The sequence below is a fragment of the Bubalus kerabau genome, chromosome 20 (genome assembly GCF_029407905.1).
Source record: "Bubalus kerabau isolate K-KA32 ecotype Philippines breed swamp buffalo chromosome 20, PCC_UOA_SB_1v2, whole genome shotgun sequence".
NCBI lineage: Eukaryota > Metazoa > Chordata > Mammalia > Artiodactyla > Bovidae > Bubalus > Bubalus kerabau.
Genome location: NC_073643.1, coordinates 9,873,438 through 9,887,721, shown reverse-complemented (window position 1 = coordinate 9,887,721; position 14,284 = coordinate 9,873,438). Strand labels below are relative to the sequence as shown.

At 45.6% G+C, this 14,284-nt stretch overlaps 1 long non-coding RNA gene across 6 annotated transcripts in view; it reads right to left on the bottom strand.

The window, feature by feature from the left end:
• Nucleotides 1-13,652, bottom strand: part of LOC129635545 (uncharacterized) — a 37,671-nt gene extending 24,019 nt beyond the window's left edge. For 5 of the 6 annotated variants that reach the window (XR_008706361.1, XR_008706358.1, XR_008706359.1 and 2 more), the window contains exons 1-2: nucleotides 13,358-13,652; nucleotides 4,914-5,131 (exon numbers count right to left, since the gene is read on the bottom strand). This is a non-coding gene — a long non-coding RNA (uncharacterized LOC129635545). Of the gene's footprint in view, nucleotides 1-3,504; nucleotides 4,384-4,913; nucleotides 5,132-13,357 lie in introns of those variants that run through there. The other variant, XR_008706360.1, reaches the window with a different exon arrangement.
• Between the last annotated feature and the right edge of the window lie 632 nt (nucleotides 13,653-14,284).

Sequence of the window (14,284 nt, the reverse complement as noted above, 5' to 3'; positions counted from 1 at the left end):
TTGTGGGTTGAAAAAACAATCTCTTATAAAATGAAGATCAGACCATCTGACAATTTCTGAAAAACAAATCAGGAGAAGACTATCTTCTCTTTTTTAATATTTCTTTATTTGGTTGCTCCAGGGCTTAGTTGTGGCACACAGGGTCTTTAGCTGCAGCATGCAGGATCTAGTTCCCTGACCAGGGGTTGAACCTGGGACCCCGGCATCGGAATGCAGAGTCTTAGCCATTGGACCACAAGGGAAGTCCCAAGGGAAGACTGTGTTGATCTGATGGGCAGGACCGTGCCTCACCCAGAGATCCTGGCCTTTCACAGAGAAGCAGAACCAAATGGGACTCTGCCCCAGTTAAGGAGTGGGGAGGCTCTATATAGGGAAAAGGTACACAGATACTTGACTAGCTGAAGGAATTGGCTACAGCAAAGGCTATTAATGACGGATGCTTCTCTCATGTATTATAACAGATATATATCTATTTCAACTTTTAAACCAGCCTCATGTTTAATGGGAAAACACAAGAAGCACTCCATGAAAGCCAGGAACCAAACAAGAATGTCCACCACAGTACATGCATGTTAAGTCGATTAGTGGCTTCCGACTCTTTGTGACCCCTGGACTGTAACCCTCCAGGCTCCTCTGTCTATGGGATTCTCCAGTCTAGAATACTGGAGTGGGTTGCCGTGCCCTCCCTCCAGGGGATCTTCCCAACCCAGGGATCGAACCTGAGTCTCTTACATCTCCTGCATTGGCAGGCAGGTTCTTTACTACTAACACTACCTGGGAAGCCCATTATTTACAAGGGTTCTGAAAATACTAACCAATGCAATCAATAATAAACAGAAATATAAAGTACAAAGAATTTAAAAGTGGAAGCAAAGTTATTTGTCTTTGTAGTTGGTATGATTACTAACTAATAAAAGCCCAAAACAATACAAATTTTTTGTAGGTTGGATGACTACAAAATTAATATAAAGAATTTAATAGCCAGTTAGATTATTAAGGAAGAAAATCTCATTTGTAATAACCAAAAATGATAAAATATACAGAAATAACCTAAATGTGCAAAGTTGATGTGAACAAAATTTAAATTGCCCCTGAGGGATGCACACCAAAAAAGGACTTGCACGAATGAGAAAATGTACCATATTCTCAAACAGGAAATCCCTTTAAAAAGCAGACTTTTGAAAAGTAGACATTTGAAAAGACCTCCCTGGTAGTCCAGTGGTTAAGAGTCCGCCTTGCGATGCAGGGGCCATGGGTTCGATCCCTGGTTCAGGAGGATCCCCCATGCCTCGGGGTAAATAAGCTGGTGTGCCATGACTACTGAGCCCACATGCTAGGGCCCATGCCCTGCAACAAGAGAAGCCACTGCAGTGAGAAGCCCACGCACCCCAACAAAGTGTAGCCCTTGCTCGCCACAACCAGAGAAAGCACATGTGCAGCAACGAAGACCCAGGGCAGCCAAAAATAATCTAAAAAAAATTTTAAAGCATGTGAAAAGAGAAATAGATGCACAGACACAGAAAATGAACTTACAGTCACCAAAGGGGAAAGAGGGGGGAGGGATAAATTAGGATTTGGGGATTGATATACCAGACCACCTGACCTGCCTCTTGAGAAACCTATATGCAGGTCAGGAAGCAACAGTTAGAACTGGACATGGAACAACAGACTGGTTCCAAATAGGAAAAGGAGTGCGTCAAGGTGGTATATTGTCACCCTGCTTATTTAACTTCTATGCAGAGTACATCAAGAGAAACGCTGGGCTGGAAGAAGCACAAGCTGGAATCAAGATTGCCAGGAAAAATATCAATAACCTCAGATATGCAGAGGACACCACCCTTATCGCAGAAAGTGAAGAGGAACTCAAAAGCCTCTTGATGAAAGTGAAAGTGGAGAGTGAAAAAGTTGGCTTAAAGCTCAACATTCAGAAAACAAAGATCATGGCATCTGGTCCCATCACTTCATGGGAAGTAGATGGGGAAACAGTGGAAACAGTGTCAGACTTTATCTTTTGGGCTCCAAAATCACTGCAGATGGTGACTGCAGCCATGAAATTAAAAGACGCTTACTCCTTGGAAGAAAAGTTATGACCAACCTAGACAGCATATTGAAAAGCAGAGATATTACTTTGCCAACAAAGGTCCATCTAGTCAAGGCTGTGGTTTTTCCAGTGGTCATGTATGGATGTGAGAGTTGGATTGTGAAGAAAGCTGAGCGCCGAAGAATTTATGCTTTTGAACTGTGGTGTTGGAGAAGACTCTTGAGAGTCCCTTGGACTGCAAGGAGATCCAACCAGTCCGTTCTAAAGGAGATGAGTCCTGGGTGTTCTTTGGAAGGAATGATGCTAAAGCTGAAACTCCAGTACTTTGGACACCTCATGCGAAGAGTTGACTCATTGGGAAAGACCCTGATGCTGGGAGGGATTGGAGGCAGGAGAGAAGGGGATGACAGAGGATGAGATGGCTGGATGGCATCACCGACTCGATGGATGTGAGTTTGAGTGAACTCCGGGAGTTGGTGATGGACAACCACCAGGCCTGGCGTGCTGCGATTCATGGGATCACAAAGAGTCAGACACGACTGAGCAACTGAACTGAAGTGAACTGAAATACTCACTGCTATATATAAAACAAATAACCAACAAGGACTTACTGTATAGCACAGGGAACCATATTCAATATTTTGTAGTAACCTATAAGAAACACACATACACACACATACACTTATATGTATATATGTTTAACTGAATCACTGCACTGTACACCTAAAATTAACACAACACTGTAGATCAACTCTACTTCAATAAAAAATAAAAGTAATGTGAGAGACTGCCAGATATTAAGATACACTATAATACTATGGGGCTTCCCAGGTGGTGCTAGTGGTAAGGAATCCGCCCGCCAATGCAGGAGCTGTAAGAAACCTGGGTTCGATCCCTGGGTCAGAAAGATCCCCTGGAGTAGGAAATAGCAATCCATTCCAATATTCTAACCTGGAAAATTCCAAATGGACAAAGGAGCATGGAGGGCTATATAGTCCATGGAGCCACAAAGAGCTGGACATGACTGAGCACATGCACACACACACACACACACACACACACACAATACTACAGTGACTAAGTTAATATGGTACTGGCACGTGAAAGGATAGACAGACAGATTAAAGGAACAGAATTTAAAGCCCCCTCCCCAAAAGATTTACAAATAAATAAACATTTAACATACGATAAAGATGATATTTTGAAACAGTAAGAAAAAAATTATTGCAACAAAATAATGTTACATGTTAGTCGCTCAGTCGTGTCCGACCCCATGTAGCACACCAGGCTCCTCTGTCCATGAGATTCTCCAGGCAAGAATACTGGAGTGGGTTGCCATTTCCTACTCCAGGGATCTTCGTGACCCAGGGAGGAAAAACTAAATTACCAGATAGCAGGGCTGCCACATTGCAAATATTTTTTCCTAATCTGCTGGTATTTTTTTTTTTTTTTACTTTGCATATGGTGTTTTTTTGCAATGCAGGTGTTTTTTATTTCTATTTTTGCTTTATGTAGTTAAATATATCCATCTCTTTTCTTATGACTTCTGGGCAAGTCTTGGCCACTTTGAGATTAAAACCATTTTCATATTTTCTACTAATGCTTTATGACCTTATTTTTTTAATACTTAAATTGCTGTTTCATCTATCTTATCTTGATGGAAGATGTGAGAATGAGGCCATGTTTATTTCTTCTGGTGTGATTTCTCAGAGAACCAAGGTGTGTTCAGAGAAGAAAAGTTGAGTCTAGGGAATTCCCTGGTGGTCTAGTGGTTAGAACTCCATGTTTCCACTGCAGAACTGCAGCAGACATGGGTTCACTCCCTGGTGGGGTAACTAAGATCCTTCATGCCTCAAGGCGTGGCCACAAAAAAAAGCAAAAGAAAAAAAAAGTGATTCTTCCTTTGCTTCTAGAACAAGAGCTAGCTCCCAACCGCAGGGAATCAAATAGCTTGCGCTGGTCAGTCACTTCTTCAGCTCCAGTCCTGAGAACCCTCACAATAAAACATGCAGTCACCAGCGGCCCTGCACTGCCTCCAAGACAAAGGTCAAAGGCAGGCTGAAGGCACTTGGGACCTGGCCCGGCTTTTCAGTGCAACCCCCCTCTGGCTCACTCCTTGCCCCAGAGTGCCCTCACTGATTATCTGGGTGAAAGAAACGCCTTGTGCGTACTGGAATTCACTCTTCACCACATTCCTCATCTGGCTGACTCATTTTTCAAATCTAAAGCCAGTCATTACGGGGAACTCCTTGGTGGTTCTGCGGTGAGGACTCCACGCCGTCACTACAGGGGGCACAGGTTCGATCCCTGGTCAGGGAACTGAGATCCCGCAAGGCTCACGACTCGGCCAATTAATCAGTCAGTCACAAATAAAAAGAAATAAAATAAAGTCAGTCATTACCTACCCCTGGGATGCCTTGCCTTACACAGACACACACACAGACATGCTCCACCCACATCCCTCCCCCAGGGCCAAGACCCCTCCACACATATCACTGCCAGAGCAGAAACCACAGTCCATGCTGGGTTGTCCTCCGCCGTGTATCTTCCCTGCTGGGCTCCAGACAAATATGCCCAATGCTTCCGCCCCCCCACCGACCTTGTGCACAGAGATGCCGAATGAATGATTCAGAATGAGTGAAGGTCTTCCAACCCTGATCCCCTTTATAAGCATTCTTCTAATGTCAAGAATGCCAAAATCATCAGGAAGAATATAATATATTCACAGCAGTAATATATGTAATGTCCAGAATAATACATACTATAAATGCTTCATTTCTAACAGAGTGACACTTAGTCTGCCATTCTGCTACACAACAGCCTGTTGGTTTTTGCAAAAATGGCCCAAGTATGCTCCTCCCTGTATCCATACCTCTTTTCAGTGTGATGATTGTGCAGCATCTTCCTTCCAGAGGTGGAGAGTATTTCTTTGTCCTTGAGGCTGACCTTGGGAATTGCTTTGGCCAATTAAGTGTGGTAGAATTGACATTGTTCCCATTCCAAGCCTGGGCCACAGGAGTCCTTGGGTGTTTTTTTGCTCCTTTTTTATGGAATGCTCACCCAGCCATGTGCAAAGTTCCATCTAGCCTTCTGGAAGATGAAATACATACGGTCAGGTCACCTCTATCACCCAAGGGGATCTGCAACACCCAGAGGCAGACAGTCTAACTGAGCAGCAGCAAACCACAGGCACATGACTGACCCTAGTCAGGACCAGCAGAACTGCTCAAAGCCCAGCGCAAATTGCAGAACCACAGAATCATGAGCTTAATGTGTTGGGATGTATTTTTTTAAGTCACTATGCTTTGGAATCGCTTACTATGCACTTAAAGCTAATTTACAGGGGGCTTCTCTGGTCCCCTGCATTGCAAGGCAGATTCTTTACCACTATCCCTGGTCAGGGAACTAAGATCCCACCTGCCATGGGGCAGCTAATCTCATGCACCGCAACTAGAGAGACTGAGAGCCACAGTCTGAGACTGTGCACTCTAGGGCCCAAGCACGGCAACAAGAGAAGCCCTCTCCCCACAACAAGAGAAGTAGACTGCAACGAAGACCTAGTATAGCCAAAAAAAAAGCCTATTTACAACTGGTTATTGAATTGTTGGGCTTCCCTGGTGGCTCAGACGGTAAAGAATCCTCCTGCAATGCAGGAGACCTGGGTTCGATCCCTGGGTTGGGGGATCCCTCCAGAGGAGGGAATGGCAGCATGGTAACCTACTCCAGCATTCTTGCCTGGAGAATCCCCATAAACAGTGGAACCTGGCAGGCTACAGTCCATGCGATCGCAAAGAGTCGGACATGACTGAGCGACCAAGCACAGCATTGAATTGCTGCCATCCTTCTATATCAGTTACTAAATATTCATACCAAATCCCCCACCAGCAGCAAAGAGACCCCTGGCTACTCTACAAACCAGCAACCAAGGGCGAATGCCAGGCCCAGCAGGGGTCTTAAGTACATAGGCTGTTTCTATAGCCTGGTCTCTCCTGACTAAATGATATTAATGAGGTATCAGTTGTTAAATATTAACATCTGATCAAAGGGGAATAGCTAAAGGAGCTCTAGCATATCAGAATATTACATTGTCACTAAAAATAATCATATGAACTGTCACTCCATAAAGCCATGTTAATAAGATAATGTTAAGTGGAAAAGAACAGATCGCTACTGACTGGTATGCACCCACTGTAGTAACATCAAATGCCTATGTGCACAATGACAAAAAAGAGAATTGATATTATAGTACCAAGAGCTTGGTGTTTTTGTTCTCTGTAACTATTTTATTTTAGTGCATAATAAGAGAAAAGCAACTCTAAGTAGAATACATTTGGCAACTTGTCTTCTTGGAATTGAATTATCTCAGAGCAAAGCCCTGATGTTGAGTAGAATGCATTAAGAAGAAATATTTCATTTCTTATAGGTAACATATCCTAAATGTCTATTTAGATTCCTAAGTTATTTCTAAAGGGACTTCCCTAGCAGTCCAGTGGTTAAGACTTCCTGCTTCCAAAGCAGGGGGTGCAGGTTCAGTCCTTGGTGGGGACATAAGATCCCACATGCCACAGGGCATGGCTATAATCAAATAATTAATTAAATAGCCTATTCCCAAGCTCTCTTTAAAAAATAAAAAAATTAAGTGATTTTTTAAAAGATTAAGATGTTACAAAATAAGAACAAATCAATGTGTTCTAGAATGAATCATGCTTGTTTAAGTAAATACTAATTCACATGTGGGTTAACTTTGCTCCATCAGCTTCCCTCCCCCAACCCAACATGGACAAGAGCCCTGTTTCTGCCAAACTAGATGCCCAAATTCTTGTGATACAAACTCTAGAGGATGTGTATACCAGACATTGCCAAATTCGTATACAATATCTATTCTTTCTGTCTTTATTAACATGACCCTGATTTTTCTTCTCAGGGTTGGAAGGTGACAACTTACCTCCCCAGGATCCCTTGCTACTACTGATGGCCATGTAACCATTTCTGGCTAATGAGAGGCAAGTGGCAATCTAATGCGTAGGGCTTCTGGGAAAGTAATTGTTTTCCTGATATAAAGAAATACAGAAGTTCTGTGTGAAGTTTTGTGTCATACCTTTGTAACTGTAGTGAGCTTTTTGAGGATAAGGGCTTCATCACTATTTTAAAGTCCTCCTCTACATCGTTTTAGCTGAGTGCACAGGAGCTTGATTGAACAAACAAGAATTAAAAGGACATCAAATAATTTTGCAGACGCAAAGTCTGAATTTTAAAATGTGGATCAATGATTCTTTGAGTTCCTATATGCTTTATTTTAAGAAATAAAGAAGATGTAGTACATATATACAATGGAATATTACTCAGCTATCAAAAAGAACAAAATAATGCCATCTGCATCGACATGGATGGACCTAGAGGTGATCATACTAAGTGCAGAAGTCAGAGAAAGACAAATTTCATATAATAATACTTCCAGGTACCCACTCTAGTATTCTTGCCTGGAGAATCCCAGGGACGGGAGAGCCTGGTGGGCTGCCGTCTATGGGGTCGCACAGAGTCGGACACGACTGAAGTGACTTAGCAGCAGCAGCAGCAGCAGCAGGTGGAATCTAAAATACAATGCCAGGAGCTAAGTCAATTCAGTTGAGTCTGACTCTTTGCAACACTATAGACTCTTTGCAACACTATGGACTCTTTGCAAAGGTTGAGTCTAACTTTTTGCAACACTATGTAGCCCACCAGGCTCCTCTGTCCATGGGATTCTCCAGGTAAGAATACTGGAGTGGGTTGCTGTGTCCTCCTCCAGGGGGATCTTTCCAACCCAGGGATCGAACCCAGGGATCGAACCCACATCTCTTATGTCTCCTGCTCTGGCAGTGGGTTCTTTACCACTAGCGCCACCTGAGAACAAAGCAGAAACAGATTCACTGAGGTAGAAAAAAAACTTATGGTTACCAAAGAAGGAAGGAAGTTGCTGCTGCTACTGCTGCTGCTAAGTTGCTTCAGTTGTGTTCAAATCTGCACGACCCCATAGACGGCAGCCCACCAGGCTCCCCCATCCCTGGGATTCTCCAGGCAAGAACACTGGAGTGGCTTGCCATTTCCTTCTCCAACGCATGAAAGTGAAAAGTAAAAGTGAAGTCGCTCAGTCGTGTCCAACTGTTCACGACCCCATGGACTGCAGCCCACCAGGCTCCTCTGTCCATGGGATTTTCCAGGCAAGAGTACTGGCGTGGGGTGCCATTGCCTTTTCCCACAAACTACTATATATAAAATACATAGACAACAAAGTTCTATTGTATAGCACAGGGAACTTTATTCAATAGCCTGTAATAAACCATAGTGGAAGAGTATGTGTATATATATATATATACTTATTTTTACATGTATATATACTTATACTTATATGTTTATGTATTTATATTTATATATAAGCATGTTTAGTTGCTCAGTCATATCCAACTCTGCAACCCTATGGACTGTAACCCCCCCCAGGCTCCTCCATCCATGTGATTCTCCAGGCAAGAATATTGGAGTGGGTTGCCATTTCCTCCTCCAAGACATCTTCCCAACCCAGGGCTTGAACCCAGGTCTCCTACATATCCTATGTTGGCAGGCATATTCTTTACTGAGCCACCTGGGAAGCTCTCTCTCTATGTGTGTGTGTGTGTGTATCTGAATCACAGAAACTAATGCAACACTGTAAGCAACTATACTTCAATAAAAAAAAAATTAATAAAGAAATCATTCATCAGGCATATGTCTTCTACCTTCGGCCATTTCCCTCTTCTGGCCTGGAATAGAAATACGATGCCCGAAGGTGCAACATCCATCTGTGAGAATGAAGAAAGCTACACGGCCTCAATGGCAGAGCAGAAAAGCAGAAGGAGCTGCTGCTCCAGCTGCAGAACACCTTGCAATGGACTTTTCTGGAGGGAGAAGAAGAAACCTGGTACTTGTTTTAGCCACTGTAGTGAGGTTCTGCAACATGTAACCAGACACAATCTGGTTGATATAAAGGTGGGACGAGTGTTGAGAAAAAGGAGGATGGGATGGGGGCTTTGGACAGAAAGGCTAGGCCAGTCCATTTCAGAAAGAAGTAGATGGGAAGAAGGAAGGAGCAGGAGAAGACCCAGCCCCAGACTGCGATAAGGGAGCCAGGTAGATGTTGGCACAGAGATCATGTGAGAAGAAAAGGCCTTTGGAAGTGTTGTTAGAGCTTAGGAATCACAGCCCCTGAAAGGTCGCCAGCAGGGTCCTGTCACAATGGAATTCCTTCTCAATTACCTCTGGCTGCTGCATTTTATCTTTGTGTATAGTGGGGGGAAGAGTGTCTCTGCAGTGACCCAGCCAGGTGGAGCCCCAATATTTACTCTGGTGAATAAGCATCAACTCAGGCACACTCTGAAAGAGCAGAGACAAGGCAGCAGGAGATGTGAGGTCAATCACCCTTTCAGGATTCGCTGTGGAATCTCAAGCCAGTATGCTGCCATGTGTGGCCTCAGGCTCCCCTTGGGGAAGCAGGGGAGGAGACCAAATGTGCAGGGAGAAGCCTTTTGGCTCAGTGCCTATAGTAGCCCAAGAGTTACTGCAAGAGAGCATGCCTGGACTCCTCGAAGGATATCCCTGCTTTGGGTAGTGTTCCTTCTGGGCTTTGATGGCTGTACAGGGTGTGAAGGAAAGAACCACATGCAGAAAGAATGAAGGTCGTCCTAAGTCATGAACACCTGTCCACCAGCCACTCTGACTTGACCACTCTGATGAAGATGGCCAAAAGAGAAGTCGAAGCTCTGTAGCTGGGCTACAGCTGAGCTCTGTAGGTGTAGCTATAGCTCCATAGCTTGCCCAAAGCCCTTCCCACCTGGCCGGCTTAGACTTGGGGCCTTTCTCCCCCTGTTTCCCACACACATCTCCTGTGTGGTTCCCAGGCCATCCACAGAGTCCTCAGCCTCTTGTGATACTCCCCACTGCCCTCTCATCCAGTCCCACCCTCTCCCTGTAGGAGATGGCTTCCCTTTTTGACCTGGAAAACTTCAGGGCCCAGAGCCAGTATTTTGAGAAAAATAAAAGCAGCCCTGGGAACTTTCAGCTAGTCACTGGCCCAGCTGCTTCCAGCTAGGTTGTGACGTCCCCTTGATAAACAATTTCATAGAATATCAACACCAGCTGAGAAGCCTGACAATGATACCACATGGATATCATACCTGAATAGAGAGAGAAACAGAGACTGTGCAACCAGGAAAAGGACCACATCTCCCCTCTTGGGGTTGAAGAGAGCTGCCATGGCTTCTTTTTCAAGAACATCTCTATTCCCTACTCCATTCCTCCCATCTCCTAGACGAAAGGTATTAAGACGCCCAGTCATCAAACTGCTCCTCCTTCTAACAACACTATCCCAGAATAGACCCCAATTCCTCGTACTCAAATTGCCAAACACAAGCCCAAAGCCACTGTGATGCCTCTCCGAGCCATTCTTACCCAGCACTGCACGGTTCCCTGGGGTGCGTGTTTTCTCTTCACGTAGCAGCTTACGAACCCAAGTCCAACTCCATGTGCATTCCTTGGGCCCTTGCCAAGTGGTTGGTGACAATCTCTTCCTCTTTGATCTGCTCCAATCCAGCAGAGCTAATCTCCCCTCCCATGGACACCTACTATCTGGAACATTCTGCTGTAACATTTCTCCTTGGTTCCGCCGTCTTGCTACCTCTCTCCTAAAAGGCCTGCTCATTCCCTCGTGATGAGGTCCACGTCTTCCTCTGCACTGAACAGGTCCCTTGGGTGTCTTTGAAACAAATGCCCCTAGACCAACCACCACTGGGAGTTCCCTGGCAGCCCAGAGGTTAGCACTTGGCACTTTCAATGCAGTGACCCAGGTTCAATCCCTGGTGGGGGAAGTAACACCCCACACCAAGTGCCACACATGGCCAAAAATTTTTTTTAATAAATATTCTTTTAAAAGACCCCGCATCACAAAGCAGCATGGCTAGGCCTCTAAGAATCTCAACCCTAAGCACCAAAATGTTCCTAACTCTTCCCCCTTCCCGGTGCACACATCACATGGAACCACAGGACGGGAATATTAGAAAGTCTTTCTTCATCAGCACTTGCCCTGCTGCTTTTCATTTTTGCCATGTGCGCTCTTCTTAAATTTGCAACGTTGCCATCACTGCTGATGGCCCGTCGAGGCCGCCTCTGTGGCTGGAACCTCCCCTGACAACAAGACGCCACGTTATTGCAAGAAGAGGACTGCAACGGCAGGCAAATAACAGGAGCACAAGTTAATGAGTTGAGAGCACCAAGCTCCTTCAGCAGAGGAAAGAAAGGCAGAGTCCTGAGGATTAAATCACATCCATAAAGTGTCTGCAAAGAGGCGTCAGAGGGGCTGCTGGCAGCCTAGGGCTGAGGTTTAACACGCACAGTAGCAGTGCCACGAAGCAGGCTTGTGGAGAGCAGCATTTGCTGAAGTGCCCCTTTCTATTTCTTTTCCAGTTTAAACACATGGACGTGCAGGCCAGCTTCACTTCTCCTGGCCCTGGCTCGACAGGACACTGCCAGGAAAGGCGGCCACAGTCCATCTTCCAAGGTTCTCTGCACGAAACTGAAACTGCTTTCACAAGGAAAATGTGATTTTGCTCAGCCTTATGGAATGTGGAGCAAATATTTTTTTCAAAGACAGCTTAGGTGGGGGTTTTTTCCCCTCTCTGAAATGGTTCCCTAGATGACAAGGGTAGTACAAACACCACTCACTCACCAAAATTTAAAAATGAAAACTTCTTAAGTCAGACAGAAAGACAAATATCATATGACATCGCATATATGTGGGATCTTAAAAGGGTGATACAAACGAGCTTATATACAAAATAGAAAGAGACTCACAGACATAGAGAATGGACTCTGGTTACCAAGGGTGAAAGAGAGATAAATTAGGAGGTTAGGATTAACAGATACACACTAATATATATAAAATAGATAATCAACAAAGACCTACTGTATAACACAGAGAACTCTACTCAAGATCTCATAATAACCTACAATGGAAACGGGTATGAAAAAGGATATGACTATATACGTATAACTGAATCATCTTGCTGTATGCCTGAAATTAACACAACCTTATAAATTGACTACACCTCAATAAAATTTTTTTAAAAAAAGAAAATGTCTTCTCTGCTCCCATTTCCCCACTCCCTCGTACAATATCAGACCCCACAGCCCAGCACCTCGCTCTCATCAGAAAAGAAACAGGGTCACAGACACACACAGGAGAGAAGGGGCCCAGCAGGACTCGCTGGAAGAGAAGAGACTTTTTCTTGTCGTCTCTTTTGCCATAGTTGAGGGGAGGTTGAAATAGAACAAAATGGCCCCTTTCTCTTTTTTTTCCAACGAAAATTAATTCTGCAGCCACAGGAAAGGGTTGTAAACCAGATGCCGCCTCTCAATAGTTTAAGAAACATGTGACCTGCAGAATCACCTCAATTTTGTCACCTGGAAAGTAGGGTTCTCTTACCTGACCTTAACATCAAAGGGATGTTATAAGAAACATTCATACAATATCTTTAAAGTCCCTGTGATTTCTCAGAGGAAAAAAAAACTGAATATGAGGTGAGACTCTCAATGTAGGCATGTCCAAAAGTGAGTGAAACAAGTCTTAGCCCTCAAACCACACTCGCCTTGCTGCTCAGAATGCCAGCCCGGCCAGGACTGATGGTGGCGGGGGGAGCACCCGGGCTCCTGAGTGGGAACTGCCCGGTGTCGTGTGGTTTCTCTGCACCTGATCTGCACTGGAATCGGGGACACACCTGGTTCCTGAACTTGGTCCTGTTTTATCGCACAGCGTGGAGGGCCTCCAGGGAGTCAGAGGGAAGGGTCAGCCCTCCTACCCCACCACGCAGCCCTCCTGGAGCCTAGGCACCATCACTGCCAACCCGTCGCCCCACCATCATCACCAGCCACTCATCACCATTCCCTGCCTAGACCTCCATCACTCAACTCACACCCATCACCACCCACCGGACCAGCATCACCCTCCCATCCCCATGAGCATGTGCTAGTGTTACCAGCCAGGGTTCCTGGCCTTCCTCAATCAATAGAAATTGATCGGAGGCCAGATAAGAAGTTCAGGCGAGGTTCTTCTACTGGGGCTCCTGCTGCAGAAGAGGTGGGGCAAGAACAAACAGCAGTCCCTTGCTCTCTCACTCCCTTGGTGGGGCGGCGGGGTGGCGGGGGGAGGTGAGCTCATTCCTTACATGGCGTGAGGGTAGGGGTCAGAAAAGAGGGGTGCTTAGATGGTTTGCTTACCCTTTAGGTGGTGTGTGCAGGGGGCATGCACAGTACCTGCTTTTGCTCCAGGCTCTTCCAAAGAGGCGGTTGGGTTTTTCAGTCTCTTTGTATCTTTCATCCAGAATTTGCCCTAACTGCATGTGCAACACAGTTATTTTTAGCCCCATATAGTTTCTTTGTATTTTGATGCTGGAGGAGAGGTGTGGCCAGGTACAAATGTGCAAGTGCGCTCAGTCCTGTCGACTCTTTCCAACCCCGTGCGCTGTAGCCCTCCAGGCGCTCTGTCCATGGGCTATCTCAGGCAAGAATACTGCAGTGGGCTGCCATTTCCTCCTCGAGGTGATCTTCCTGACCCAGGGACCAAACCCACGTCTCCTGCATTTGTAGGCAGATTCGTTACCACTGGCGCCACCTGGGAAGCCCGACCAGGTGCAAACACTGCAGCAAAGGGTCCCAGGCCTGTCTCCCTGCTTCAAAAACTAACCCTATACACAGAGGGCAGACAAAGACCAAGGAAAGAGGCAGCCACTCCAGGTGGGGAGGAGGCAGGTGTGACAAGCCAGGGAACTTACACATGAGGCTGGTCTGGGGCACCACAGTCGAGGGCATCTCCCCACCCACCTGCCAGAATCTTCCAAGTTTAAACAGAGGCCTTAACTGGCTTCGGTCACATATACCGTCCAGATGATCCTCATACCTTACTCTCTCTCAAGGCTGTGTCCTTGAAACTGGCTCCCCTGTGGGGCCATGGGCGGAAGGTACATCCCAAGGACAGGGGAAGTTGGGAGAGGGTGGCAGCTCTCAGGTCAACCTGCAAGGAGACAGAGTCCACAGAGCTGACTACTGGTCAAGACCACCCAATGGATCCACGCAAACCTTTATATTTGTCATCAGAGAATATTTAGCAAATCGCCTAGGACAATAACAGTAATAATCATAATAGCTCATAATTCTGAGTACTCACTGCATACCAGAGACCAT